The sequence below is a fragment of the Populus alba genome, chromosome 19, assembly GCF_005239225.2.
Source record: "Populus alba chromosome 19, ASM523922v2, whole genome shotgun sequence".
Taxonomy (NCBI): Eukaryota; Viridiplantae; Streptophyta; class Magnoliopsida; order Malpighiales; family Salicaceae; genus Populus; species Populus alba.
The window spans coordinates 11,105,815-11,111,111 of record NC_133302.1 but is presented as its reverse complement, the minus strand read 5'-3'; the positions used below and the strand labels follow the sequence as shown (position 1 = coordinate 11,111,111).

Sequence of the window (5,297 nt, the reverse complement as noted above, 5' to 3'; positions counted from 1 at the left end):
TGTTTTAAATTTTTTTAAATATACTAATATTAAATATAAATTTTAAAAAATAAAAAATATTATTTTAATATAATTCTAAAAAAAATTATTTAAAGTTAATATCATTATAAACTTGGCTTTATCATTCAACTACTAGGTACTGTACTTTTAAGTCACGCAAAATCTGTTCAACAGAAATCCTCAAGTCTAAGGATCAACTGGAGAGTGGACACCAATACGGATTAAAGCAACTCAAGGAAAATTTATCTCCAAGTTAAAAGGAAAAACTAATGTTCCATTTCCCCAGCTCCAAGCTTAGCAGTTGATATCAGACATGGGGAACCAAAATACCAATTTAGTCTTTTTATTGAACCCATGATGAACACCCATCCAAATAGAGGGAACATCATCGCAGGTGCGTATCCAAGAGCTTCAAGGAGAGCAGTCATGGCCTTGTTCATTCCAAGAGAAGCTTCAAGGTGAGCAGTCATGGCCTTGTTCATTCCAAGAGAAGCTTCAAGGAGATCAGTCATGGCCCTCCCTGTTCATAGGTGATGGTCCGCATCTTAGAATCTGCAGATTGCATGATGGAAATTAGTAGCACTCCTTGTAGATATCTGATGCTGGTGCAGGGCAGTAGGTTTGAATCATTTCCTTGGATACAAAGGCAACACCATCATCCCAAACCTCAGGAGGCTGCCGAGAAAATATCATCCAACAAGAAAATTTGATCAATCACACAGTCATCATCGACCATACCATTTACAACAGACATCAATGGCCCAGCGAGCATGAGAAACCTGTTTCAGTTAGGTGGCGCTATGAAGAAGGACCTACCAGCAGAACAGTAGCCAGAATACAAGCACAAGTTTACGCAACCATGATCATGCCATCATACAGAATAGAAGACTCATCCACTTTTCTTAACGAATCTGCAAATTGCAATCTTTAATAACTTTTCTACACCAAGATCTAGAGAATAAGAGTTTCAAGCACCATGCAAGGGGGACAGGAAAGCAAGAGTATTTAAGGAAATGAAAAGGAGAAACAAACAACAAAAATGTTTTGCATAAGGCAACTAACCTGATTCAAAACATAGTAGACAGTGAAGCGACTAGGGTACCTCTCAGCAAGGGTGTCCAATTCTTCCTGTAAATAACAATAGAAACTACATTGATGTATTGACATCAATTGCGAAGCAAATTGCCACTGTCGGACTACACAGAGAAGGAACACAGGCATCTTACACGTAATGATAATATTCGAAAGACAGAGCAGACTATGACATCCTCTTGAACCAAAAACAAAACCCCAAGAGGCTTTGACAAAATTCCAACAAGAAAGCTGACATCACTATTCATGAGTTCAGCTCTGGAGGAGGAGGACAAGAGGATCAATGAAGTAGATGTTTCTCATGAAATAGAAATGATTTCCGATGTTGACCATGCCTCTCTCCTTGTTGAACCAGGAAGTTTATCATCTGAAGAGGTTGATTCTGTGGATGATGAACAGGTTGAGGAGGGTGATTTTCGCCTTGATGGGGCTGAAATCACACCAGGGGTCTTTGAAAACCATCATGAAGTAGATTCTGGCTTGTCTGAATCAGAAGGGGCAACTCCTAAGGAGCTTAACCCAAGTGAAATTCTTCTGTGTATGGGACCTGGTGAGGAGAATTACAGCAGTAGATCAAGCCTATCCTCATTGTCAGAGATAGATGAAAAAATATCTGATGTGAAAAGAGGATCAATGTGTATTGAGCCAGCAAACTTTCAGATTGAGGGTTCTCACATTTCAACCCAAACTTCACTTGATTCTGATTTTCATTTTGTGAGAGGGTTGGCAGATGATAATGAACACAGGGAGCCTATTTTGGAGTCCAGAAATGATCATATTGACGAATGTGACATCTCAACACAATCTTCTCTTGATTCAGATTTTCATTTTATAAGTCGGATGATGGATGAAAGTTCACATAGGGAGCCTGCTTTGGAGTCAAAAGGCTATCAAATTGCTGATTCCGGTATTTTGAAGGAATGTTCACCAGAGTTTGATTTATATGTAATTAGTGGACTGGCAGATGACAATCAAGAACATGTTTTGGATCCAAGAGGCCATCATATTGTGGAATCTGGCATTTCATCACAGACTTCTCATAATTCAGATTTTCATTTGACAACTGCAGTGGTGGATGACGGTCAACATAGTGATACTGTTTATGATTCAAGCCCCCCATCAATTGAGACTTTTCTCTCTTTTTCCTCTCTTTCTTCTGACACACACAGATCAGAAAGGGGTTCCCCTCTGGCAATGGTTGAAGATAAAGTATCTGAAGCACATGTTGAGAGCTTGGAGAAGTTTACTTCTGGTTACAAAGAGATGCTTGAAGGCTCTTCACAAGCACAATCACCAGATGAAAGTGAAATAAGATCAGGAGTTACAGAAAATACTGGGGATGAGATTGCAGAGCTTGGGCTGTCTGGACTGGATTCAAATTTTTATGGTCAGAATGGGGTCAGAAAGCTCTCATCACAAACAGGATCAACTACACTCATTGAGTCTTGTTACAGAAATCATTGTTGATGGGAATAAGCAGTTGGATTCTGCCTATTCTAGTTATAAGATGACTTCCGAAGATAGCAATTTGCCTGTACTGGAAAAAGATTATCCTCCACTGGTAGTTGAGCAGGTTTTTAGCAGACACTGAATTATCTGCTTCAAGGACCATGGACTTGTTACTGAAAAAAGTCTTGGGCTCTAGCAGGATCAAGTCTTAGAACGCTATAATTACCCAGGAGAAACATATGGGTCCCCCATTTCTGAGGATAATGTGAACGAAGAGGAAGATGAGATGAAGGAGATTGATGAAGAATTGTTGTCAGAATTGGGTACAATTGGGGACTTAAGTGTAAAAGAAGTTGTCGGCGAGTCACTCCATGACGAACAAGTACCTGAAAATACTAGCGTTAGTCCTGAAGTTAGTTTCTTGCCAAAAAATTCAAGCCAGACGGAGGTCAAGCCAGAGCTTCCAGTCCTTGAAGTTAGATCAGTTGAAGATATTGACTTGGCTTTCAAGCAACTTCATGAAGGAGTAAATGTTGTTAGCTGAGGATGAACCTAAACTTCAAACTAATTCAGATTTGCAAGTTGTTGAAGCAGAATCATTGGAAGATATTCATATTGCAATGAAGCTAGCCTCAGAAGAGAATTTTGAGGAACTGGTGGATTCAAGGGATGCAACAGCAGAAGTAAATGACTTGGCATCTACCAAGGAGATCCTGGTCCTTGAAGCTAAAACGATTGAAGACATTAACTTGGCTTTCAGGCAACTTCATGAAGGAGTAGAAGTTGAGGAGGTCATCCTTCCCAGTGCAATTGAGCAGCAGCAAGTGGCGGATGATACCAAAGATCTTGGGCAAACCTGTTCAGGCTTGCCAGTTGTTGAAGCAAGATCTTTGAAGGATATTCATATCGCCATGAAGCTGGTTTCAGAGTGAAATACTGAGGAGCTGCCAAAGTTGTTGGATCCGAATGATAAACCAGGACATGAGTGGCTTCTATCAAGGAGATTGATTCTAGGGATTCACAGATAAATGAAGAGGAAACCTCTGATGATATTGAATCAAGTACTGTAGAAGTAAATGGAGTGAATTCCACCAAGGCTGTGGAATCAAGCTCTGTACAAGTAACTTAAGTGGCCTCCACCAAGGAGAGTGAACCGAGCACCACTGAGTTGGTGTTGGAGAAACCAGTACAATTGCTCCTCATGAACCCGAGCATGGATTTGATGAAGCATCTTGAAATTCAAGTTCGAGCATATTGGATGCCAAAGGCTGGAAGGAAAAATCTCATAGTTCAAGCGCTAGTTCCAGCTCAAGCTTGAGCCCATGTGATTCAGATGGAGGATAAGCATTGTAGCAGAGAAAAGGGAAAGGAAGTTTTATGGTTTGAGTTCTCCTTATTGGTCTAGTTGTGTGAGAATGGGCTCTTTTTTTTTCTTAGTTTGGTCAGCCATCTTGGTTTACCACTAGTAGATGGGTTTTGATTGCTTTCTAATTTATTGATCTGATTTCTTCAAGAATGAGTTTTGGTTTTGATTTCTTGAAATTTTATTTATTTATGGTTATTTTTAGCTCAAAGAGAGAGTAGTTTGGATGAGATTTTCTGAAATCCTTACATATTGTAAATTACAATATGTAGAATGAATTTGATCAATTCCAGATGTATATTGTTTCGTTTCAAATTTCTCCCCACCTTTTTTCCCCATCTTTTATGTGGTCATTTATTAATTTTATAAGAGCTTTTTCTAGCATACCGGCAAGAGTGATATGCAACTCGTCATCTCTCTGCGGACCTGTTGCAACACAATTGTTTCAGATTTTTTTATAGTGTAGCTGCACAGTTTGGCTGCTCTGAGAAATGCAACATGTTATTGTATATAGCACCGTTAGTCCATGGTGATGGTTTTGTTACATGTATGTGTTGGTTGGGCTGAGGATGTGAATTATCAATTAAATTTGACATCAGCAACACTGCTGGCTTTCTACAGCTAGGGTTTATATGTGCTTAGAAGCCAGTTAGGCAACATTTGTACGATGCAGGGAAAATATCTCAAGATGTTCATCTTTATCTGTTGATGCCTGCAACAACTCTTAGCGATTGCTTCCTTTATAAGATTCCGAAGCTCAGTTGGCTTTTCCTGGGAACTTTAAAGGGAGGTGCTATTTTAATGGAACTTGAAAGAGGCACTCTTGATTTTCGTTTTATGTCAAACACAATCTGTCCTGCCCCAGTGAACCACCATGATGACCCATTTATGTGCCGTAGTGTAGAAATATTGATGCATATCATTTTATGGCATCGACAAATCTAATTGGGGGGTCAACAAGTCCATTACAAGTTCAAGAACCAAAATGACTAAAGAAGTTGTTTTGGGTTTAATGTTTTTTATTATTTGGTTTTATAATATTAAATATAATTTCAAATTTGATTATTGGATTGAGCTGAAATTTTATTAGATAATTTTAAAAGTGTTGTTCTATATTGGGGTAAAATTTTAAATCAATAAAAGTTCGGTAAGATAGTTGATATTGATTAAAATTTACAATACGTAAATTGCATAATTTTTCTAATTGGTTTAGGATTATTTTTCCTTATGATTTTTGAATTTTATGATTGGCAAGGATTCTTTATTTTATTTGGAGATATATATGATAACATATTACTTATATATTTTTGAAATAATTCCACATGTTAGAAGGAATACAAGTTTAGCAACGATTCCAAAGTTGCTAAGGAAGAAAAGGTCAACATCAATTCTT

At 38.2% G+C, this 5,297-nt stretch overlaps 1 pseudogene; it reads left to right on the top strand.

Moving 5' to 3' along the window:
* Positions 1–268: 268 nt before the first annotated feature.
* LOC118027808 (uncharacterized) lies at positions 269–4,143 on the top strand (annotated as a pseudogene).
* The last annotated feature ends 1,154 nt before the right edge of the window (positions 4,144–5,297 follow it).